Source organism: Dysidea avara, chromosome 4 (assembly GCF_963678975.1).
Source record: "Dysidea avara chromosome 4, odDysAvar1.4, whole genome shotgun sequence".
Classification (NCBI taxonomy): Eukaryota; Metazoa; Porifera; class Demospongiae; order Dictyoceratida; family Dysideidae; genus Dysidea; species Dysidea avara.
In genome coordinates, this window is record NC_089275.1 from 33,673,081 (window position 1) to 33,700,016 (window position 26,936).

At 39.9% G+C, this 26,936-nt stretch overlaps 1 protein-coding gene and 1 long non-coding RNA gene across 2 annotated transcripts in view; one reads left to right on the top strand and one right to left on the bottom strand.

Moving 5' to 3' along the window:
• Window positions 1-26,365, bottom strand: part of LOC136254743 (uncharacterized) — a 31,462-nt gene extending 5,097 nt beyond the window's left edge. The window contains exons 1-2 of the mRNA XM_066047487.1: window positions 26,244-26,365; window positions 15,548-15,595 (exon numbers count right to left, since the gene is read on the bottom strand). The gene's annotated coding sequence lies outside the window, so the exon portion shown is untranslated. The remainder of the gene's footprint in view (window positions 1-15,547; window positions 15,596-26,243) is intronic.
• LOC136254750 (uncharacterized) lies at window positions 2,913-5,550 on the top strand. The gene is made up of 3 exons (XR_010700721.1): window positions 2,913-3,412; window positions 3,467-3,697; window positions 5,131-5,550. It is a non-coding gene; the product is annotated as an uncharacterized lncRNA (long non-coding RNA).
• Window positions 26,366-26,936: the final 571 nt, after the last annotated feature.

A 26,936-nucleotide genomic window follows, 5' to 3' on the forward strand; every position in this document is an offset into this window, starting at 1 on the left:
GACGTCACGCCGCCGTAGAACTGGAACCCCCCGCAAGCCCGGAACCCCAAGACAGCACCGACGAGGAGGATATAGAAAACGAAGACTTCGGTAAGCAACAGTATAAGCTGTACTTTGCATAATCAGTCACTGCATATGCTACTTTCAAATGAAGAGCACTATGCCCTAGCTTTTGCAGCATGTAATCAAAAAAATTATTTATTTTTTAATAACCCCCCCGCACTGGTGTTCTTATTAATGCTCACCCCCTTGTAAGGCTGCATCATCACAGCAAAAAATACCACATTTCCGGCAGTTATATCGGTACAGGAAATGTCAAGGAAATTTTCTGTTTGAATTTCTGACACATTTCCTGTACTTGTACATATCACATTTCCAAGTGATTTCCAGTTTTGCAGGAAATGCCACTTTCAAAAATGTCAAGGAATATTTTGTTCATATTTCTGGCACATTTCCTGCTCTAATACATGCCACCTTTCCAGGCAATTTCCACTCATGCAGGAAATGTCACATTTCCTGGTACTGGAAATGTCAAGGAAATTTTTTAGTTTACATTTCTGACACATTTCCTGTACTTCTATACATATCACTCTTCCATCTAATTTCCAGTTGTGCAGGAAATCCCACAACCATATTTTGTCAAGGAGTTCTTTGTTCACATTTCTGGAACATTTCCTGTACTAGTACATACCACCTGTCCAGGTGATTTCCAGTTATGCAGAAATTTCAAGGTAATTTGTTTACATTTCTGGTGCATTTTCTGTATTAGTACTTATCACCTGTTATGGTAGTTTGCAGTTAGGCATGTAATATAAGTTTGACACGTGCCACTTTTACTGTCATTGATTTGAAGTTACTATGGAATTTTAAATTGATATGGTTACACTTCAGCTCAAATTACTGTAGAATTTTGCAAAAATTTTATTTTCAGTTTGTACTATGCAGTTTAACTGGTAGCTAAAGGTAGAATTATTACATGAATATATCTGCATCCACTGAAAATTCTATCGCACACTTCACAGTTTTTGTTGTCTTGCAGAATATAGAAATTAACCCATGCACCAAACTTTAATCTCGTGATCAATATACCTATATATGTAATAACAAATTGTTACAGCTCAAAAAATGCTACATGCTGTTTGATATAATAGGTTTGCCACAATTTGTAAGTGCTAGTAATGGTTAAACAAACAAATGGGTGGCTTTCCAGACACTCTCTATTGAGCCCCATTGGTAACCATGGCACAAAACAGAAAACAAGCAACCTTTACATAATTACATCACTTTGTATTATGAATTACACAGGATCACCATAAAATTAAATAATATTATAGGCTGTTATGTGTCATCTCACAATAAGCAAAAAATCATTTTATCGATGAGCTGGAACAATTTTCTATACACAGCGAACTGGGAAACTCATCTCCCATACATTTTCTACAGTACCTGTTGGAACTTCAGCACACACCTTTCTACTCTTACCAGAGGAGTACCACTATAACCAGGTCAACACATAATTATGTATACGAAACCAGTGAAGCTACCATCCAGTAGCCACTACTGCTACTGGATCATAGCAGTAGTGGCTAGGATCCATTGTGCCACTACAACTACAATAAAATTTCTGGGATAAATTTATAAAATTCTCACCAGCATACGTATATGTAGCTAACTCAACTCAGATATTTTACTATCAGCAGCCACAAACTATAGGGTGGTCCATTGAGAGACTATTGACAATGAGTCAATGAAGGGGACTGAACACCATTAGGAGCTATATTGGCTACAAGAAGTATATGTCTATTTAAGGTAGTATTCCCACACACTTTATCATAGAAAAACGACTCTACATAATGTATGAGTTTGACACCACATCAAATGGGGTCGACATTGTGATGTGTGCTTTTGCTTTACATCTGATACATAATTACTTACATAGAATGCACTTAAAAGATTTTGGTGTAGCTATTTGTCAATTTCCAGTTTGGCTCAGTGGGAATTGCACATGCTGTGTAGCCAAAGCTGATCATACATGCAAAATTCTGTATCGAATTCAGGGGCAGATCCAGGGGGGGTTCAAAGGATTCCATGGAACCCCCCTTTTGAAAGAAGAGCCTCTCTTACTCGAGATACTCTAATAGAGAAGTCACAGTAGTCTATTGAGGAGCAGTGTAGCAAGCTATATGTATACAGTTATAAATAAGGAAATGTAGTTGGTGAGGGCATCTATGGTGAGGGGCAGCTATTGTCAGCAGGTAATGACCTTTTTTTTTTTGATCTTCAACTTACAGCTACACTGAAGTTGCAATTTAAAGTGGAACCTCCCCTTTTAAAAGTCTGGATCCTCCCCTGTAATTATATAATCAACTCCTTCATGTATTACAGTAGCTACTACGTGTTTCAGCATGTGTCGGGCACTGAGCCAGATTGCCAGTTGCTCACAGCACTAATCACCCATGGGCACTGAAACCATCTATGCCTCTGGATCCAGATTGCACTACTTGTCCTGAACAATTAAATTGATCAAATCTGATAAGTGTGAACCAAAGTGTAACCAAACAAGACTACCAAGCAGGGCTGGCTCTGGCAAAATAGGGGCGGGTGGGCCACCACAGTTGAGGGCATAGCAATTGTAGCATATTTTCAAGGGGGTCTGGGGGCAGGCCCCCCCTCCACCAGGAAAATTTTTTAAATCATCACTCAAGCCTGAGATGCAGCAATCTGAAAGCATTTTTAACGTAATTTAGTTGGGTGCTGACAGTTGCATGCTGCTCAACAGAATCTTTGAAGTAAGTCTGAGTGTACTGAAGGGCTGAAATAATATCAAGTAGCAAACTCTTGTACGTGCAATTGTATGGCTTCTTGTACGTTAGTCTGTGCACTAGAGTTTAAAACCATAGATTATAGCCCTCTATATAATCTATGGTATAGCTACGTATAATATTTAGCTAGCTGTACATAATATGAGGGAAAATACTCTCTTTCTCTTCTAGAGTAAAAGGTTGGGTGGGTCGCAAAGAGCAAGAATTTTAACCGATCAATTTTAACCTAAGCGCGCAACTTAATAGTTTTTTTCTGACAAAAGTTGAGGCGTTTGTTATGCTGCGCGGGAACATTAAAAATGGCGACGTTGGCAGGTGCTGGCAGAAAGTTGGAGAGAATCGAAGCGTTCTTCTGTGACATAGAGAAAGAGAAGACTCTGCAAGTAAGTAGTGAAATAAAAGAATGCCAGTGAAGCGGCCGTCTTGACTCGAGGGGTTCTGGACTCAAGTCACTACTCGCACATCACCCGCCTACCTTAACAGCTATAATTCCATATGGGTATGTGAAAAGGAATGGTATTATTGCCACTGCTTCTAATGTGAGGAAACAAACAAGCTCTTCTTACTACAACTCGGTGCAGGAAAACAAGGTAGGCATCATTTAGAGTCGCCTAGTCCAGTACACAAATATTTATTATATCCAGGTTATCAAAATCGCACTCATCAATAGAGTAGTATGTCTGGAGATAAATATAGTGTTACTCATCAGCAGAATGTATCACCAGATATATTAAGAGAATGGTAGCTTTGCCAAGATGGTGAACATCATTAAGACTATAGCACCTGTTGAAAAAGTCCATCGGACCTCCGGATGCCAACCAACAATTGAGTTTGAGCTGTTACTGAATGTCGTTGATGTGTCACCTGGTCTGTAGGTGAGGTTCTCTTTTGTGATTACAAGTCTTGTTTGTAATTATGTATTTGTTAGTAGTATGTGTTTATTCTGTGGTGTATCATTAAACAAGGCCACAAACAGACATCCTGTTTAAAATATGTGTAACCTTATATCCTACATTGCTCATATCTTGCCTACAGTAATTGTGCTAAGTAGTACCTTGAGTAGTATGTATGCATTCCCAGGTGCATTTGGATTGAACCTAATACCACACAGTACTTTACCATTATTTGTAACTTGACTTTAGAAAGCGGATCCAAATTATACACCAGGGGAATTGAACGACCACCTCTAGTGGGTAGCTACACTATCAAACTATCCGGCGATTTTGATGCTCAAAACTGGTTTCTTGAGGTTATGTTTTCTGGGTGCCCTGTCAGGCTCTAGTCACATTTTCTGGCTTTGACACGAGGACCTCGCTTCATGAGAATCAGTGGTGGATAGCCTTCAACAGCCAGCCAAAGATTTTGGTATTGATTCTGCTGTATTTCAGCCACTTAAGGAGCTAGTTTTCAAGAATAGCTGCCAACCTGCTACTAATAGGCCTAATGTATTTTGTGGAGTGGACTCACACTAAGTTAGAAACAGCTTCTTAACAATTATCCAGGAATTTCCTAGTTCTTGTACCACTGTAGACTCTAACGTCAAGCTAAAACTACTGAAGCTGCTCTTCCTACGGCACAAATATCGCATGTGCACTAATTTATTAGAATATTTACAAGACGTTATAATAGTGCATAAATAGTTAGATATAGGCTACACATAGCCTTTTCTACACAGTCTATATAGTGACAACATATTTTTATATGTAAACTAGCTTAGCGGGCAGCATTAAGCGGATAGCGCAATACTAACAACATCGCTAAGTATTTACTTCTGGTCATTCACAGTAGCCTTCCACTAGTACTAAGCAGTAAAGCAACAAAGGAATTAATCCTACGCAACTACAATAGCCTCCACCACTGCTAGTATGCACAAGTACACATGTTTTGTAAACATTCTATTAAATTAGTGCATTCGCGAACTCTGTAACTTTGTAGGAAGAGCAGCTTCAACAGTTTTAGCTTGATAATGGTGTTTCCAGTGGTACAGGAGCTAGATAATGCCTGGATAACTGTTAAGAAGCTGTTTAGTTCAGTGCATGAGTCCAGTCTGCGAGTCCAGTCTGCGAAATACATTAGGTCCTACTATTAATGTGTTTTCTATGCATAGTATTAATGTATTCAGTTTTTCATATTTGTTGGCCCTGACCACAAACATTTTTCGTATGGTTACACTGGATCTGTTTTCAGTAATCTTGCATTGTTCAACTTTCTTAAATGTCCAAGAAAAATAGTTATATTGTAGTGTAGGTTGTATTTTTTTGTTAATGTGTATTATACCGTGCATTCATTTACATTATACAATTTGCAGAAACTTCAGTAAAGTGGAGCAGCTGTAATATGCCGAACTTAAGGGCAAGGTGGAAATAGCTATCAATCAAGAAGATATTAAGTGACATCGATACACCAAGAGAGCAGAGAGACATCTAGCAAGGAGTGACACGATGAGCTAATGAAAGTTAAAACTCAAGCTTAAGGAGTAAACATGCTGATATGATGATAAAGATGGTAGTCAATTAAACAGGTTCAGCCCAGGTGATCACACTTTGTCCCAAGCAAAAGAAATTTCGTGATGGGTCACAAAATCTGATATATGGTACTGTACTATGTGACTAACTTGTAGCTATACTATACCCTTGTAACTGTGTACATGTATATAATGTAATACCATGTAGATATTATTGTTTACAGTTTTTACCACATGTATAAGTTTCATTGATACTGTACAAGAAATGTATTCGAAATTTCATTAATACTGTATAGAAGAAATCTGTTGGAAATGTCATAGATATTGTATAAGGGAAATCTGTAGGAAATTTCATAGATATTGTATAGGGGAAATCTATAGGAAATTTCATAGATATTGTATAGAGGAAATCTACAGGAAATTTCATAGATATTGTATAGAGGAAATGTATTGGAAATTTCATAAATACCTTATAGAAGAAATCTGTAGGAAATTTCATATGTCCAGTGCAGGAAATCTGCAGGAAATTGTGCCCTATCATGTAGTAGGAAATGTACAGGAAATTTGCAAATTTCCTGTACATTTCCATCTCCCGGATATGTGCTGGAAATGTCACCTGTCCTGTAAATTTCCTGCACATATCCTGCTACAGGAAATGCCACATTTTTTCCTGTGCATGCTGAATCACTGCCATGTAGCTAATGTGCACATTTGTTCTGTGTCTTGCCTGCAGCACCTGATGACCTCCCCAACAGCAGCCGGCTGTCACATATCCCAGAACTTGATGACGAGATTGCCAGCATCAATAGCAATGACACAGAAGATTTGTCCCAAACCGAGAAACTGATATTGATCAGCAATGGGCTACCTCCAATACCAGTAAGACTAGTGAAACGTGTGGAGGATGGTTTATTTGTTGAGATGGCTGAGCTCCTGCCAAGCTACTTGGACACGGCAGATCTTAACACAGACGACTAACATACCAGATCACGGAAGCGACCCCCATATTATGAATTGGGTGCAGTGTTTTGGGATGTACATTGCCATAGTTTCTCGCCACAAGCCGGCAGATCTCCTGGGATATCAAAGAATCATAATGGGAGCATCCCTGGATTGTCGTGAAGGGAAATGGTTAACTTATGACTGTCGTTTCCGTTTAAAGGCATCTGCTTCTAATCTCAAGCAGTGGTCTACCATAGATATCACCATCTGGAACACAACCTTCCCAGAAAGGGCTATCCGGGGTCATCGACCACAAGGTCCTCCCCCTTACTACCAGCCGAACTCAAACCCTCATTAAAGGTCAACACGCCAAAACCAACCCTACCAACAAGACAGCCTATATGCCTGGATTGGAATGACAGCTCTAACGGTTGCTCTCGGCCTTCCTGCCGCTATGCTCATTTATGCTACAGATGTGTTCATAACCCTAGAGTCACAGACAGGAATCACAAAGCCTCCCAGTGCACTTACAGGCAGCAGGATAAACAGAACAACAACTAGTCTTGACTTGTTTCAATAGGTTTCAGCAAGGTATTTTTTTGTTTTTTTGTTTTTTTTTAGTATCTTAATCTTGTACACCATTTGCATAGTGTAAATTCAAAAAGTCATCGCCAGTGATATGGGTATACCTGCGCAATATACTAGCTACCAAATATACCCATATTTGCACGCAATATACTAGCTACCATGTTTCACAAGGGCAGCTAGTATATGTGTTGCAGTCAGGGCATATTGCGTGGATATTTAGATATTAACTCAATCGTACGAATGCACCCATAATCGCTTTATGACACAAGTGTTATCCAAATCTATTTCTCTTCTGCAGTGATGTCAGAGCAGCACATTGTTGGCATGCACACCAAGGACTTATGCTGCAGTTACGCTGATTGGATCTCTGTTTGGACTACCCACCTGAAGAGCCAGCCAGCTGATGTCAAAGTACCACCCGTAGCCACTGTAGTTACATCCCCACTTGATGTGAGTAGATGGAAGGAGGCACTTTCAGACCACCCAAATAAGCCACTAACCGACTTCTTTCTTTCTGGAGTCACACAGGGCTTCCACATAGGCTTCAAGTAACAACTGCACCCATTGAAGTCTGCAAAGCAGAATTTATGCTGTGCTCTCCAACACCCCGACACAGTGGAGAAGTACCTGGCTGAGGAGATCACTTTAGGAAGGGTTGCCGGCCCATTTCAACAGTCACTAGTTCCACACGCACATCTTAGCCATTTTGGAGTCATCCCCAAAAACCACCAACCAAACAAATGGAGATTAATCGTTGACCTGTCTCACCCAGTTGATGGCAGCGTCAATGGAGGGATCCCAAAAGGATTATGCTCACTGAAGTACATCACCATAGACTCGGCAATTGACCAGATCAAACAGATAGGGTATGGCACACTGATGGCAAAGATTGATGTTAAAAATGCATTTCGCCTACTTCCTGTGCACCCAGCCGATCACCACCTATTGTCAATGAAATGGAATAATCAGATCTTTATTGACACTTGTTTACCTTTTGGGCTACGATCTGCCCCCAAGCTGTTTAATGTCTTGGCTGACCTGTTGTCGTGGATTCTCAAACAAATGCAGGTGACACCAGTCATGCATTATTTGGATGATTTTCTCACCTTGGGCCCATCTGACTCCCCTTTGTGTGCCAACAACCTTCAAAAAATTAAGGACACTTGCTCCAGCTTAGGAATTCCGCTTGCGCTGGATAAGATAGAGGGGCCGTCCCAGCGCTTGACATTCCTAGGGATTACCTTAGATACTGAACTGATGCAGGCTCGCCTACCTGAGGACAAGCTTAGTCGACTGCGTAACCAAGTCAAAGCCTGGCTATCCCGCAAAAAAGCTACTAAAAGAGAGATTTTGTCCTTGATAGGTCTTCTACAGCATGCCACTAAGGTGGAAATACCAGGTAGGACCTTTGTCTCTAGAATGTATAAAGCAGCAGCTCGCCTCAAAAGACTATCTCACAGTACAAGGCTCACAGCCGGCTTCCGGTCGGACCTCAGATGGTGGCACCTGTTTGCATCCTGTTGGAATGGGATCAGCTTTCTTGACAACTCCTCCCTGGACCACTTCATTGCTACAGACGCGTCAGGGTCCTGGGGTTGTGGTGGGGTCTTTGGACCTCAATGGATACAATTGGCTTGGTCGAAGGAATGGGCATGGAGGGATATCATGGCAAAGGAACTGGTACCAATCGTCTTAAGCTGTGCCGTGTGGGGCCCACTACTGTCAGGCAGCAAGGTTCAATTCAAGTGTGATAACAGTGGGGTGGTAGACTCAATCAACAAGGGCTCTTCTAAGGAGCCATTGGTCATGCATCTTTTACGGTGTCTTTGGTTCTTCTCAGCCTACTTCGGTTTCACAATTGTAGCCTGCCATATTCCAGGGGTGCTGAACACGGCTGCAGTTCAGCTCTCCAGAAACAGATCGGCAGAATTCTTAAAGCTGAATGCACATGTGTCCATCATCCCGGAGGTTATCCCAATGTCACTCTTGAAACTCATATCACCACAAAAGCTAGACTGAACGTCCCCCTCCTTTCAGCGCCACTTCAAACACTCCATTAAGAAACTTCATGCACCCCTTAATTAATGGGAACTGATAAACACATATCACTACACTGTATAGGCTATATTAATACATTGCATATATGCACACTTTTGCTTCTGTTCACTGTGCATTGATATGTACGCATATATATATATAATATAATATAACAAGCTTGTCTACTGCACCTGTCTATTAAGGGTATTATTTGTGACTGAATTTTGGAAAATCACCCTTATGGTCGCGCCTGAAACAATTAGAATTTGTGAAGTAGCATGATGCTGTTACTAGCAGAAAGCACTTTTCAAATATTTCTAAAAATTTTCTTGTAATTCAGGGTATCTATGGTTTATTCTACACTTAATTGGGTAGGAATTTAACTTATAATGCTATGTTTCAGAGCTAAATATTTAATGTGTCAAATGCGCCCATAAGGGTGATTTTCCAAAATTCGGTCACATTTACAGATTGCTTCAAACCACCATCCTTGCTAAGAACTGTCCACCTAAATAAACTCCTTGGGAAAGCTCATGAACTACTACACACCGGCCTGGCTAAGTCAAGCAGGAAGACCTATGCGGCAGGTAAAAGAAGATATTTCAACTTTTGCAAGTTGGTGGGAAAAAAGCTAATTCCTACAACCGAGTGCACCCTGACACTATTTGTTACACACTTGGCAACATCTAACACATCACTGAGGACTATAAAGGTCTACTTAGCAGCTGTCAGACACATGCATGTCTGCAAGGGGTTGCATAAGCAGTTCAATTACCAAGTCACTCCCCGGCTTCATCTCATCCTAAGGGGAATTAAGAAGCGTCAAGCTGGCAGGCGTTTCACCAAACCACGCCTGCCGATCACCATTCCCATTCCACGCAGCATCAAAACTCCATTGTCAAAAGAAGCCTCCTCTTACGACAGCACTACATTCTGGGCTATGTGCTGCCTTGCCTTCTTCGGCTTCCTAAGGGTCAGTGAGTTCACTATCCCTGCAGAGAATTCATATGACTCATCCTGCCACTTATCACTTGGTGATATTGCAGTTGACAACAGAACAAAGTCCCGTTTACTGCAACTCTTTCTTAAGCAATCAAAAACTGACCCATACAAGCAGGGTACCAAAGTGTACATGGGCACCACTGATAGTACGGTCTGCCCAGTAAAGGCAGTTCTGTCTTATTTGCAAAAAAGAAGTACCCAGCCAGGACCACTCTTCGTCACCGAGAAGGAAAAAGGCTGGACCAGGAGCACGTTCTGTGCAAGACTCAAATCTGTGCTACATAAGCGTAAGTTAGACAATAACTGCTATAATACTCACAGCTTCCGCATTGGCACAGCAACCTCTGCTTCACTAGCTCAATTACCAGATGATCACGTTCAAATGCTGGGCCGCTGGAGGAGCAATGCCTTTCAACAATACATCAGACCTCCTCCCAAACAATTAGCAAGGCTGTCTAAGACTATTGTAACAGGTCATCACCCACGTGCAAGGACTGTATAATACCCTCTATGACCTTTGTTGTAATAAAGTGCTGACATATTTCAATGATCAAGTATTCCTCATGTAACTGTTGCATTACTATAATTACTCTTGCATGCCAAGAAACATACATTAGGTATCTACGAAGAAACAGATACTTGGGTGAAAGGCTGACTGCGCTCTGCAGTCCTCCTTTCTGTGGCTTGAAGGAAGGAATTTGGAGCATAGAATACCTCTTGAGCACCAAATCCCTTCTCTACCCAAGTATCGGCTCACTGGAAATAGAGAAATAATATAAGACCCCTGTAGGCCAATAAGCAAACTAAAATAGATTTATTAGGACAGAAGAAAATATTTTGACCCAGTGTGGCAACCGGGACTGGGTACATTTACCAAACTACCACCACTAAGTGGGAGGCAAGTGCCGAAGGAGCTAATGTTTCTGCCCAAGATATGTATAAGGTTAATCGAGTACAAAACATTAAGTGACTATTGTAACTTTTTGTAAATAAGCTACGTTGAGGACAGGTAATCCTATAGTTACAAGTTACAAAGGATGTAACTAGTTAGATTACTAGTTACTTTAAAAGTAATCCGTTATGTAATTTAGTTACAAAAGTAACTAGTTACTCCCAACTCTGTACAAATTTAATAGCACAGCATGATAATAATACTTTGATGCATTAACTTATCAATATAGACTGTACTAAGATTAGATTATTGTGAGTACCCATAATAGTACGACACAATGGGTTACATGTAGTGTAGTGCTGGTATTCCACACCTTCATAGTAACAAGACAGATGCTAAAGCATGTTGGGGCAAGTCCGAGTTGTGGAATTGAAAATGTGACTACATGCACTATATATGCTAAATAACATGTGTTAGTTAAAGCAGTTAGCTGTAGCTATGATATTATACAGATTAGCTACATGCAGAACAGTGATGTTTCTTGGCTAATATCTCATCTTGAATGCAGTTAGCTATGTGTATTAATTCATAAATGTCATCTGCACCAGCTGGGTGATGAAGCTTGGGTACACCTATACAGTACCACCATGTAGCTCCAATGACTTCTGACTGTAGTGGCTATATTTTGTAAACATTTGTATTATAGTCTGAATGAAGCTGTTAGTACAGCAGACAATGGGTACAAACTAGTAGTATAGTAATGTACACTGTATGGTATAAACAAAATCTGTCTTTCTTGATCTACATATCAGTCACACTTACAAGTGCTTCTTGGGAGGCTCTCTCTCTATATATCTTTCAAGTTCACCACAACACTGCAACACTGCAGCACTACAACACCACAACACTGCAGCACCGCAGCACCACAACACTGCAACACCGCAGCACTGCAACAATGCAACACTGCAGCACCGCAACACTGCAGCACTGCAACAATGCAACACTGCAACAATGCAACAATGCAACATTGCAACAATGCAACACCGCAACACTGCAACACCGAAACACTGCAACAATGCAACACCGCAGCACTGCAACAATGCAACACCACAACAATGCAACACCGCAACACTGCAACAATGCAACACCACAACACTGCAACACTATAGCTAACACCACAACAAGGTACACAAATTCTTTTCTGCAATAATACTTTTTTACAAATGGTACATTGACACAACTGAACTCCCATAGCAGTCTTAGTGTAGCATACAGATGACACTATATAACCACTTGGTGTTTTCTTATATACAATCAAATGTAATAGATTTTATGCAAATATGCAACTGTTGCACCAGAGGTTAGTTAAATCATAGCTGAGCATATCATGCCACATATGCAGAGATGTGACAAGGTTCTTATGGTTTAAAGATGTTGATGATGTGAGAGTGTCAGAATATGATGTGTACAGATTTTGCCGTGTTCCGTTTGGGATCATCTGTAGCCCATTTTTGTTAGCCGGAACAGTTAAGTTTCATTTGAAACAGTTTAGAACTCCAGTTGCTCAATCTATTGGTGACAATATATATGTTGACAATGTGATGCTGGGAGCTACGTCAGTTGAACAAGCCTACAAAATTTATATGGAGTCTAAAGAAATTTTTCAAAAGGCATGTATGAATTTAAGAGAGTGGATGTCTAATTCTACTGAGTTTTTGAATTTGTTACCAACTGTTGAGAGATCAGAAGGATGTGTTGTGAAGGCCTTTGGGATAGTGTGGAATTGTACAGATGACCTTTTACAAATTCAAGGTATCATTCTTTCTGATGAAGATGTAACACCTACTAAAAGGGAAGTGTTGAACGTTATTGGTCAAATTTTTGATCCTTTAGGTTTGGTTACTCCTGTGCTGTTCTATGGCAAGGTATTTATCCAAGAATTGTGGAAAGAGGGACTAACATGGGATGAGCCATTACCTAAGATGTTACACAAAAGATGGAACAGTGTCTTGAAGAAGTTGAAGCTAATCTCACAACTGAAGATACCTCGTTTTATTGGTCATGTGAGTGATACTTGTAACTATGAACTTGTCGTATTTTTTGATGCCTCTAAAAGGGCATATGCCACAGTGATATATCTTCGTGCTGAGTATCAGGATTATTTTAAAGTTAATGTAGTGTTTTCAAAACTGAGATTGGTATCAATTGATACAGAAAACAGCAAAAGGCCTAAGAAGGAAATTACTCTTCCATGTTTAGAGTTATTGGCAGTGACTATTGGAGTCCGTGCTTCTAATTTTGTCACTAGGGAACTGAAGATCCCCTCTTTAAAACAAACAACCTGGACAGACTCTACCTGTGTTTTGTACTGGCTTCGAACTAACAAACCACTATCATTGTTCGTGGATAACCGTGTGAAGGAAACTCAAAGGCAAGGTGATTTATTTTATTATATATGTACCATCAGGTGAAAATCCAGCTGAGTTTCCAACTCGGGGATTAACAGTACCTGAGATTGAACAGTCGAGACTTTGGTGAAATGGGCCAGAGTGGCTAATGTCTTCACATGATTCTTGGCCTATGTGGCAACCTCCACAACCAGTACTGCAGGATGTGGAAGCAGAAACTAAGACTGGAAGAGTGTTATATGAGTGTTCTAATGTCTTGACTCATGGTAAACAGGATGAGAAATTATCTGTATGTGGACTTGATGAAACAAAATATTCCACTTTACGAAAACTTCTCAGAGTGACTTGTTACTGTTTAAAGTTTGTGAAGAAGCGACTATGGGATGTACTATCAGAATCAAGGAAAGAGATTATTGGAAAGACACATGTTTTGTTGACTGAGATATTTAATTCACTGTCTGATGGACAGTTCATATGTGCAAATGATATCAAGTTGGCTATGTTATTGTGGATCTATTGTATTCAACAGAATAGGTTTTGTGATGTGTTATCTGCTATTGAAGAGAATAAGTCTCATTGTTTGAAACAGCAACTTGGACTGAAGATTGATGACTTAGATATACTGAGATGTTACGGAAGATTCTTGAATACCACTCTAACTGAGAGTGTGAAACATCCTAAGTTACTTCCTAGAAGAGAGCACCTTACTAGCTTATTGATCACTGAAGTGCATTGTAGACTAATCCATGCTGGTGTTGCCCATACACTGGCCCAGATAAGAGAAGAGTACTGGGTTCCACAAGGAAGGGCGGAAGTCAGAAGAGTATTGTTTCAATGTTTATTGTGTCGAAGACTAGAAGGGCCATCATTTCGACTCCCATCTATGCCGCCTTGGCCTAGGGAACGAGTTTCCAGATCTGATCATTTCCAATTTGTGGGTTTAGATTATTTGGGACCTATTAATGTGAAGTATGAATCTGATTTGAAGAAGACTTGGATCTGCCTTTTCACATGTCTCTCGATAAGAGCAATACACTAGGAATGGACATTAGATTTGTCAGCCAGCCAGTTCCACAATTGCTTAAGAAGATTAGTCTCTCGTAGAGGCAAACCAGATGTTATCATTTCAGATAATGCTCCTCAATTTAAGCTTGTACGTACAGTTGTGGACAGAGAATGGAGGAAAGTTTTCAAGGACAAAGAAGTGATAAGCTATATTTCAGCAGAAGGTATTAAATGGAAGTACACGATTGCCTTTGCGCAAACCCTTGGCAGGGTGGTTTCTATGAAAGATTGGTTGGTCTAGTGAAGAGATGTATGAGAAAATCAATAGGCAGAAAGCACTTTTCTTTGGAGCAATTAGTAACTCTTGACAGAGATAGAAGCGGTTCTCAACTCTAGACCTCTTACATATGTCTACGAAGATCTAGACTCTGGCTTTACATTGACCCCTGGACATTTCTTAGCAACCAATAGAAAGCTTGGACTCTTCAATTCCAGTGATGCTGACTATCATTGTGATGAGGATTTTCAACCTAGCAAAGACTCTGCTACAAAGTTAATAGAAATTTGGAAAAAAGGACAAAAACAAGTTGATTTATTTTGGAAGGTGTGGAAAGAGGAATACTTAGTAAGTCTTAGAGAAAAACTTCCTCTTGAACACAAACATCCTAAGTCACAGTGTCTTATGGAGCCTAAGGAAGGAAGTATTGTTATTGTGAAAGACAATAATTTACATAGGAGTACTTGGAAACTTGGGCGTTTAATACCTAGCAGTGATTCTAGAGTTAGATCTGCTGAAATACTCCTACCTGGACAGTCAATAATTTCTCAAGCTATTAATCATCTATTTCCCTTGGAAACACCAGTATCTGATAAGCCTGTGTTGCAATGTTGTACAAAAAGGGACTCGTCAGGAACTCTTGCAAAAGAACAGATTGAATATGAAGATGATAATATTAAAGATAGAAGCTGTGAACCAAGAAAGGTGTCAATAGAAGCTCGCAAGGCCATTTATGATTCATTTGAGGATGATTGTTGCACCGTACTATTTTGTGCCCCCCGGGAGTGTCATCAAGATTCTGTACTAAGCTGGACTTAACTATTTGATTATTTTATTGTATCAGCTAATTATAAATGTAATGATGTAATATAATTAAGCTCACGTGATGTACCCTATAAAAGTTGTGTCTCTGTACAATTCTTTGGTCCTGACAATAATAATCACAGCTGTTACAGTGAACTTTTGGCTTGTCTTTGTGACAAAGTGGCTATGGCCTAGCACTAATGCAAAGCATATTACACAAAAACAGAATATATGTACTTACTACAACCAGGAAACACAACACTTATAAATTGCTACGTATATAAAACATACATATTCATTATTTACCTTAAAGCTAGCTTTATCAGATTTCACTTTACTGAGCTCAAACTGTAGCTGCAAAAAACATAACAAATTGAAATAGAAGACTACTGTGTTTGTGTTTGACTGAACCACTACTGTGGTTCATGATAATAATATCTAATTCAAAACAGCCAAGCTGTAAAAAAAGAGTGCAGCCCTCAAAAAGGCTATGGTGAAAAAAGATGTGAAATCCAAGGTGGAGGCCAAGAAATGGCTGTGATGGTAGGTTAATGGTAAAAAATTTAATAACGACAATTCAGGTGAATTTTGTGCCAAGACCGAGCGGCACCAAATTCACCTGAATTGTCATTATTAAATTTTTTGCCATTAACCTACCATCACAGCCATTTCTTGACCACCACCTTGGATTTCACATCTTTTTTCACCACAGCCTTTTTGAGGGCTGCACTCTTTTTTTACAGCTTGACTGCTTTGGATTAGATTTCAGTATTTGTATACCCCAAAGCCAGCCTATGGCAGGCTTTGGGGCTTTTTTAACCTATCTTTTTTTCTTTACCAAAGGAAGAAGAAAAAGATGAAGCAGATTTTAAATACTTTAACTAATTCTGATTTTATCAGTAAATGTACAAATTACGTATATATATAATACATATATTTATTACATATCAATTATTCCCTATGGATAACTTGCTTGTAGCTGATCTCTCTACTGGGTGACTTGAAATGTAACTGAGCTCTCTACAGGGTGATTTGCTTGTAGATGAACTCTCTACAGGATTCTCTCTACAGGATGACTTGTTTCTAGATGAAATCTCTGCAGCATTATCTGTTTGTAGTTGAACTCTCTAAAGGGTGATTTTGTTTGTAGCTGAACTCTCTACAAGGTGATTTGTTTCTAGCTAATCTCTCTACAGGGTGACTTGTTTCTAGCCGATCTAACTTGTTTACACAGTAACTGAAATCTCTACAGGGTGGTTTCTTTGTAGCTGAACTCTCCACAGGGTGAACTGTTTCTATCTGATCTCTCTACAGGGTTACTTTGTCTGGCTTATCTCTCAAAAGGGTGATTTCTTTTGGTAGCTGAACTCTCTACAGGTCACTGGTTTCTAGCTGATCTCTCTACAAGATGACTTGTTTCTAGCTGATCTCTCTACAGCGTGAATTGTTTCTAGCTGAACTCTCTACAGGGTGATCTGTTCGTAGCTGAACTCTCTAAAGGGTGATTTGTTTGCAGATGAACTCTGTACATGGTGGTTTCTTTGTAACTGAACTTTCTACAAGGAGACTTCTTCTAGCTGATCCCTCTACAGGGTGATTTGTTTGTAGCTGAACTATCTGCAGGGTGATTTGTTTGTAGCTGAACTATCTGCAGGGTGATTTGTTTGTACCTGCAACTCTCTAAAAGGTGCTGATTTCTCTACTGGATGGCTTGTTTCTAGCTGATCTCTCTACAGGGTGATTTATTTCTAGCTGAACTCTCTACGGTGTGATCTGTCAAGTTTGTAGCTGAGCTCTCTCTTGTTTCTAGCTGATCTCTTTATAGAGATCAAGACACACGGTAGTGTGTCGTGCGGCCCAAGTAGCCAGCGCGCCACACCGTCAGTATATTTACAGGAAGAAAGTAAACGCAATTTTCACACCTTTGTAGCTTCGTGACACCTTATCCGATTGAAACCAAAGTTGCTACAGAAGTGCTGGCTAGGTAGGGGAGTCCACATTCCAAATTTGAAGACAATCGCTCCAGACATTTCCGAGATACAAGTGGCCAAAGTTTGGGTTTTTTCTTCTTCTACTACTACTTCTTCTCGCACACTTCGCAAAATCCGACATAAAACACGAATGCGTGCTCCAATCGGGCTGAAATTTGGTACACTTAAAGGGCTCATTAAGGCGAATCTCAGTACCGAGTTTGGTAGGAATTCGATGAACATTCTCGGAGTTATGACTGATTATTTGCATATAATAAGGTCGTAGGTCTGTCACGCCCACAGGGTAAACCACTTGAAGGAATGAGCTGAAAATTGCTATGTAGATGGAGTAACTATCGTAGGAGTGCCTTTTTGTGGTTTGAAAGAAATCCAGTTAAAGGTCATCGAGATATGACACAAAACCCAACCAGTGTCACAATTACGCGATTGATTTTTATGAATAAAAAAACTATTAGTTTTCACGCCTACCAGGCAAACCGCTTAGAGCAGTGAGCCAAAAATCGGTGTTTAGCTGAAATAATTATCATAGAAAGTCCTTGCAATAGTACAGAAGAATCGGATTACAAACCACTGAATTCTGATTCCAAAGCCAACTATGTGTAGCATATGCGAGATCGAGATACTCTAATAGAACAGTCACCCTAATAGAGCATTCAACTACGTTTATAACTTACTCCATTATAGAATTATATGACATTGCAAGTTATTCTGTAGGGAGATCAGCTATAAACGGTTAATCGTATAGACGATTCAGATACAAGCAAGTCACCCTGTAGAGAGTTCAGCTACAAATATGTTGCTGTAGAGATTCAGAACATTATAAGTCCCACTGAAGAGAATTCAGCTATAAACAAGTCACCTTGTAGAGACAACAAGTCACTTTGTAGAGAATTCAGCTACAAACAATTCACTGTATAAAGGGTTCAGCTACAAAAAAGCTACCCAGTAGAGAGTTCATCTAGATCAGCTACAAACAAGTTACTTTATGCAATGTTCAGCTACAAGTAAGTCACTCTGTAGAGAGTTCAGCTATAAACAAGTCACTCTGTAGTACAAACAAGTCACCGTGTAGATGGAGAGTTCAGCAACCAATCAAAAAAACCACTCTGTAAAGAGTTCAGCTATACAAACATGTTATAGCTCTATAGAGAAAGTTATAACTCTATAGATAGATAAGCTAGAAAAAATTAGTCATCCAGTAGAGAGATCAGCTACAAGACATCATCTTATAGAGAGTTTAGTTACAAAGAAACCACCATGTAGAGAGTTCAGCTGCAAACATATCACCCTGTAGAGAGTACAGCTATGAACAGATCACCCTGTAGCAGTGTGCGAAATAACGTCCGGACACCGGACAATTTCCGGTCAATTACACTAGGTGTCAGGTCATCATTGAATTTGTCCGGAAATAATGTCCTTTCAAAGTTTATAGTGTTGCATTGGGCTAGGAGGGAGGCCAGACATGATGGTATTGACATGTAATTAAGTTATTTGCTTTTGGTTTGTACTGACCACAAGGGTATGCCCAAGATGTACTCTGAGGTTAACAGTTTACTATGTTGTGCCAGCCTACTTGTCTCAGTCACCTGTACTGCAGTAGTAAAATGTATTTATAACCTGATTACAGTTAGTAGCTTTTACTTGTGGTATCCATGATCACCTGTACAACCAGTTTTTAAGCTAGAATGAACAAGACATCAGTGCATCTATTTATATTAGGGATAGAGCCATTATAATATTCTAAGCCATGGCAGCTGCCAGCATAAGCAAAGTTTGACCACATAGCTTTATCATTCCAAGGCAAGCCCTGACTGAAGTCCTTATGGTTCCTTTCCTACAAAGGCCCAATTTATTGCATAGAAGCCCTTTCATGTGGCCAGTAGCTACCTTTAAAATGCTGTACTATCAGTATCAGTGAGTGGTTGACAAGTAATCAGCTGTACAGTACATTGGTGGCCCCAGTGTTTGATACAAACATACAAGTGGTAGAAACATAGGAAAGGAGAAACAATAGAAGTTAAAATGTCCAGTCAAATTGCTTAATGTCCACTCAAGTTTTGCAATGCCCTGACAGTACGACAGGACATGTCTGAAAAGTTATTTCGCACACTGCTGTAGAGAGTTCAGCTACAAACAATTCACCCTATATATAGAGATCAGCTAGAAGAAGTTACCTTGTACAGAGCTCAGCTACAAAGATACCATCATATAAAGAGTTCAGCTGCAAACAAATCACCCGGTAGAAAGTTCAGCTACGAACAGATCACACTGTAGAGAGATCAGCTAGAATAAATCACCTTGTAGAGAGTTCAGCTACAAAGAAACCACCATGTAGAGAGTTCAGCTGCAAACAAATCACCCGTAGAGAGTTCAGCTAGAAACAAATCACCCCGTAAAGAGAGCAGCTACAAAGAAACCATCCTGTAGAAAGTTCAGTTACAAACAGATAACCCTATAGAGAGTTCAGCTAGAAACAAGTCACTGTGTAGAGAGATCAGCTAGAAACAAGTCAACCAGAGATCAGCTAGAAACAAGTCACCCTGTAGAGATCAGCTAGAAACAAGTCATCTTGTAGAGAGATCAGCTACAAAGAAACCATCCTGTAGAGAGTTCAACTGTAAACAGAAAATCCTATAGACAGTTCAGCTAGAAACAAGTCACTGTGTAGAGAGATCAGCTAGACAAAAGTCATCCTGTAGAGAGATCAGCTAGAAACAAGTCACCCGGTAGAGAGATCAGCTACAAAGAAACCATCCTGTAGAGAGTTCAATTGCAAACAGAAATCCCTATAGAGAGTTCAGCTAGAAACAAGTCATCCAGTGATCAGCTAGAAACAAGTCATCCAGTGATCAGCTAGAAACAAGTCACCCTGTAGAGAGATCAGCTACAAAGAAACCACCTTGTAGAGAGTTCAATTACAAACAGATAACCCTCTAGATAGTTCAACTAGAAACAAGTCATCATGTATAGAGATCAGCTAGAAACAAGTCATCCAGAGATCAACTAGAAACAAAGTCACCCTGTAGAGGTATCAGCTAGAAACAAGAGAGAGCTCAGCCAGAAAACGTCACCTTGTAGAGAATTCAGCTACAAACAAATCACTCTGTAGAGAGATCAAATAGAAGAAGTCACCTCGTAGAGGGTTCAGCTGTGAAGTGATCACCCTAGAGAGAGTTGAGCTAGAAAAAAATCACCCTGTAGAGAGTTCAGCTACAAAAAACCATCCTGTAGAGAGTTCAGCTACAAACAAATCACCCTGCGGAGAGGTTGGCTACAAAAAATCACCCTGTAGAGATATCAGCTACAAACAAATCACCTCGTAGAGTGTATAACTAGACACAAGTCACCCAGTAGAGAGATCGGCTACAAGAAGTTACATTGTAGAGAGATCAGCTACAGGAAGTTACCTTGTAGAGAATTCAGCTCCAAAGAAACCATCATGTAGAGAGTTTAGCTACAAACACATCACCCTGTAGAGAGATCAGCTACAAACAAGTCACCCTGTAGAAATATCAGCTAGATACAAGTTACCTTATAGGGATCAGCTACAAACAAATCACCCTGTAGAAATATGTGTTGGAAACAAATCACCATGTAGAGAGTTCAGCTATAAACAAGTCACTCTGAAAAGAGTTCACCTACAAACAATGGGAGTTTCAGCTACAGTTCAGTTATGTATAAGAAGTCACCTTATTACCTACAGTATGATTATCTTTCATTGTTGAATATACAAATATTTTTATTAGTCAGACAAAAAATTGTACACAACATTTCTTCCTTTGTTCCACAATTCCTGCAGAAAAGAAAAAAACAAGTTAGAAGGAAGAACCAAAGCCAGTTAATGGCTGGCTTTGTGGCTTGCAATACAAAAAGAAGTGATATCTAAACCAAAACAGCCAAGCTGTAAAAAAAGAGTGCGGTCCCCAAAATGGCCAGGATGAAAAAAGATGTGAAATCCAAGGTGGCGGCCAAGAAATGGCTGTGATGGTAGGTTAATGGCAAAAATTTTAATTACAACAATTCAGGTGAATTTGGTGCTGAATCCTAGTGGAGGAGGCAACGCAAATTCACCTGAATTGTCGTAATTAAAATTATTGCCATTAACCTACCATCACAGCCATTTCTTGGCCGCCACCTTGGATTTCACATCTTTTTTCATCCTGGCTATTTTGGGGGCCGCACTCTTTTTTTACAGCTTGGCTGTTTTGGTTTAGATAATTATAACTTTTGCTTGTATAGCTGAACTCTTTACAGGATGGTTTTTTGATTGGTTGCTGAACTCTCTACGTAGTGACTTGTTTGTACTACAGTGTGGCTTGTTTGTAGCTGAACTCTCTACAGAGTGACTTACTTGTAGGTAAACATTGTATAAATTAACTGGTTTGTAGCTGATCTCAATAGGTTAGCTAACTTATATAGATGAACTCTCTACTGGGTAGTTCTTTGTAGCTGAACTCTCTACACAGTGACTTGTTTGTAGCTGAACTCTCTACAGAGTGACTTACTTGTAGGTAAACATTGTATAAATTAACTGGTTTGTAGCTGATCTCTATAGGGTAGCTGATCTCTATAGGGTAGTTAACTTATATAGATGAACTCTCTACTGGGTAGTTCTTTGTAGCTGAACTCTCTACACAGTGACTTGTTTGTAGCTGAACTCTATACAGGGTGATTTTCCTTTAGCTGAATTGTCAATAAGATTAACTGATTGTAGCTGAACTCCCTACAGAATAACTTGCAATGTAATATAATTCTATAACGGAGTAGGTTATAAACGTAGCTGAATGCTCTATTAGGGTGACTGTTCTATTAGAGTATCTTGATCTCGCATTTGCTACACATGGTTCGCTTTCGAATCACAACTCAGTGGTTTGTAATCCGATTCTTCTGTACTACTGCAAGGACTTTCTATGATGATTATTCCAGCTACACACCGATTTTCAGTTCATTGCTCTAACAATTTGCCTGGTAGGCGTGAAAACTAATAGCTTTATATTCATAAAAATTGATCTCGTAATTGTGACACAAGTTGGGTTTTGTGTCATTTCTCGATGGCCTTTATCTGGATTCCTTCAAACCACAAAAAGGCACTCCTACAATAGTTACTCCATCTACATAGCAATGTTTAGCTCATTCCTTCAAGGGGTTTACCCTGTGGGTGTGACAGACCTTCGACCTTATTTCAGGTGAATAATCGGTCATAACTCCATGAATTTTCATCGGATTCCTACCAAATTTGGTACTGAGATTTGCCTTAATGAGCCCTTTAAGTGTGCCAAATTTCAGCCCAATTGGAGCACGCATTCATGTTTTATGGCAGATTTTGCAAAGTGTGCAAAATGAAGAAGAGAAAACAAAGATATTAAAACGAAATTTTGATCGCTCGTATCTCGGAAATGTCTGGAGCAACTTTCTTCAAATTTAGTATGTAGACTCCCCTACCTAGTCAGCACTTCTGTAGCAAACGTGGTTCCAATCAGATAAGGGATCACAGAACTACATAGATGTTAAAATCACATTTTCTTTCTCCCTGTTAATATACTCACGGTGTGGCGCGCCGGCTTCTTGGGCCACATGATACACTAATAACCGTATGTCTTGATAAATAATTAATGTACAGGCTAACTACGAAGTTACACAAATGAATACCCACCAGGGTTGTGTTAGATGATACGCGAGAGTCAAAATTAACTAAGGGCTTTTTCCCAGTACCTTCTTTAATTAGTTAGGTTTCCTAATAGATGCCATCCTTTTAGTTATTGACAGAGAGTTTACTTATCTTACAAGTATAGAGCGTTTGGTTACATTATAAGTCACCCAGTAGAGAATCCAGTACACTCAGTGGAAAGTTTAGCTACACTATAAGTCACCCAGTAGACAGTTCACAAGTCACTCAGTAAGGAGCTCAGCTATGGTACAATCACTCCATAGAGAGCTCAGCTACACAACAAGTCACCCTATAGAGAATTCAGTTATGTTACTAGTCACCCAGTATTGAGTTCATGATGAGATACAAACAAGTTACTTGGTAAAGATCTGCAGGATCAGCTGCATTACACAGTATCATATTGATACATGATAATATTTCATCATAACTACAAACAATTTACAAAAATATGTAGAATTTGAAGAAAAAAAGAAGTAAACCCAAACTGCTGAGTTGTCAAATTATGCATAGCCAAGCTGTCAAAAAGGGTTCAACTCCCAAAAAGTCCAGGGTGAAACAGTTATGAAAACAAAGGTGGCCGCCAAATGATGGTAATGTCAATCATTTTCAATGATCTTGTCATTATAAAATTATTGACATTGACATCATTGCAGCCATTTCTTGGCTGCCACCTTTGATTTCACAACTTTAATCACTTGCCATAAAAAACACGTTTATGTTGTGCTACTTCTAAAAACCAGGAGCCCATGCAATTAATAATATCCCATTCTAACTAAATTAATCAGCCATGTATATAATTTAGTTTATATTATAGGTATACCGTAAATTTTCTAAAAATTCGGCAGAAATAAATTAATTCCGTTCGTGTCTGGCCGAACAATTAGGAAAAAATGTACCAACCCGGTGTTATTGTCGAATTTTTAGGGATCTATCCCTAATACAGCCTGCACGCTTCATGGCTATGTTATTTGTGATCTGCTTACTGGTTACTTTCTGGATTTCTTTCTACAGGGCCGGACTAACAGGAATGCCTTGTGGCGAAACTGACGATACTGGCCGCAACACTCACTTCGCTTCAGCACTAACTTATATACCGTGATTGCCTACATTATCCAGAAGAGATGATCAATGTTATTACTGCATTACTTTTGTATATACAGTCTCTCGACACTAATAATAATAGAAACCACAATCAATACTACTAAACTAGCTATCTTGTGATAATTAATTAAATCTCGCTAGCTCCCAGTTATTGCATAAAGTGTTCCATGACTTAACAGAGCGTTATATCTGAGGGTGCATCATGTTTGTGGACTCCAGGAGAGATGTTATTCTGTGAACAGAAACAAAGATCGTTTTGTGGTAGCCGTGATGTCACACGATGATATCGTTGGGCACGTTCCGTGAACAATTTCACACTTGGTGCTTCATCCAGCATCGAGGTAGCATATTATGTGAGGTCACTGGGAATCCTCAGTACTAAAGAAACCTTCGTCAACTAGTACTCCAAGTGCTGAAAAATTAGCGGCTTATAATAGAAACTTGCTTTCCGCTTGCCGAAATTTAGAGCACATTGCGTTTAAAGCACAGGGAGTGCCGAATATTTAGAGATGTCAAAATTTTAGGGAATCTACGGTAATTAATTCAGCTAGATAATTAGAATTTGTAAATTCTGTAATTCAGTGTATTTCATAGTTCATGGATTATTTTTGTAATTTGGTAATTACATTGCTATGTATTGCTAAGGAAGCGTAACTATAACAAACCACTTTAAACCGCAAATTACTCACAGAAGTACGTATCTTCTGAACTGTTTTGTAGTGTCTATCGTGTTTTCTCATGTGAATTGTATAGAGAAAGCCTCAGGGCTGCCCTTCAATTTCGTTCGCATAAGTACGGGTAAGCTCCCCTCTCAACCCGAAGGATACGCTACCTCTGGTAGCCTAAGAGGCCTTCAGTGCTGTTTTAAAATTGTTAAAGGTCTATAAAACCGAAAAGGAAGACTGTTCAAGGAGTATATGAAGAGTTGCCATACCCGTATTTCAGACCACCAAGAAGAAACCACCTCAGAGCAATGTTTATGTGTGTGGAAGTTTAATACAGACTTAATTTTTGTCATTTTTAACGTTTTTGCTCACGTGGGTGCATACGGACAAACAAAGGTAGGTAGGTAGGTAGGTAGGTAGGTAGGTAGGTAGGTAGGTAGGTAGGTAGGTAGGTAGGTAGGTAGGTAGGTAGGTAGGTAGGTAGGTAGGTAGGTAGGTAGGTAGGTAGGTAGGTAGGTAGGTAGGTAGGTAGGTAGGTAGGTAGGTAGGTAGGTAGGTAGGTAGGTAGGTAGGTAGGTAGGTAGGTAGGTAGGTAGGTAGGTAGGTAGGTAGGTAGGTAGGTAGGTAGGTAGGTAGGTAGGTAGGTAGGTAGGTAGGTAGGTAGGTAGGTAGGTAGGTAGGTAGGTAGGTAGGTAGGTAGGTAGGTAGGTAGGTAGGTAGGTAGGTAGGTAGGTAGGTAGGTAGGTAGGTAGGTAGGTAGGTAGGTAGGTAGGTAGGTAGGTAGGTAGGTAGGTAGGTAGGTAGGTAGGTAGGTAGGTAGGTAGGTAGGTAGGTAGGTAGGTAGGTAGGTAGGTAGGTAGGTAGGTAGGTAGGTAGGTAGGTAGGTAGGTAGGTAGGTAGGTAGGTAGGTAGGTAGGTAGGTAGGTAGGTAGGTAGGTAGGTAGGTAGGTAGGTAGGTAGGTAGGTAGGTAGGTAGGTAGGTAGGTAGGTAGGTAGGTAGGTAGGTAGGTAGGTAGGTAGGTAGGTAGGTAGGTAGGTAGGTAGGTAGGTAGGTAGGTAGGTAGGTAGGTAGGTAGGTAGGTAGGTAGGTAGGTAGGTAGGTAGGTAGGTAGGTAGGTAGGTAGGTAGGTAGGTAGGTAGGTAGGTAGGTAGGTAGGTAGGTAGGTAGGTAGGTAGGTAGGTAGGTAGGTAGGTAGGTAGGTAGGTAGGTAGGTAGGTAGGTAGGTAGGTAGGTAGGTAGGTAGGTAGGTAGGTAGGTAGGTAGGTAGGTAGGTAGGTAGGTAGGTAGGTAGGTAGGTAGGTAGGTAGGTAGGTAGGTAGGTAGGTAGGTAGGTAGGTAGGTAGGTAGGTAGGTAGGTAGGTAGGTAGGTAGGTAGGTAGGTAGGTAGGTAGGTAGGTAGGTAGGTAGGTAGGTAGGTAGGTAGGTAGGTAGGTAGGTAGGTAGGTAGGTAGGTAGGTAGGCACACACACACACACACACTTTTACGAAAACAATTTCAGTAAACCAGGCGAGCGCCCACAGTCGGCCAAAGGCCGGCTGTGTGCACGCGCCTGGTTTAATAATTTTATTTACATACCTTTACAATTATATCATCCTTTTCATTAATAATGTCTTGATAATGATGAGCTTGTTCAGAAACTTCTTTCTTTAGTGCCACTACACTGGCTTCTGCTTCATGTGCGCGCTCAAGTAATGCTCGTTGCTATGGTGGCAATGTTAACAGTGATGCTATGCAAAATTCAATAAGCAAATTTACAATATAGTATAAATATACAAATGCTTGTGGTCAATATTAAGATGGAGATTCTATTCCATAGAATCCTGTGTTTGAAGTCTAACCACTATGTATTACACCAGTGTTCTCCCCATGCAAAGTTCAATAATGTGAACTTGCAATAACTGTATAGTCGTTTCCTACACTAAATAGGTAGTCGACTACTCGCCATTACAATAATGACTATAATATGTATGTAGTCACAGTATTTGCAACTGTGCAAACAATATGTACGATAGTTAATAGATTTCACAATGGCAAAGAACAAAACATCTTTTTCAAACTCCTTTTTACACTCAGCATTGTTATTTCTAGTAAGGATATTAAACGGGGATTCTATTGTCATGATGGCAATACAAGAATATATATGTACAGTAGGGATGCCAAACAATTTTTTAAGTGTGATAAATGCATGTTTTAGCCACGGCATCTTCTAGAGTTTGAAAACTGCTGCAGATTGATTATACGTAAGTTTGCCATTTCTAATACAGTAGC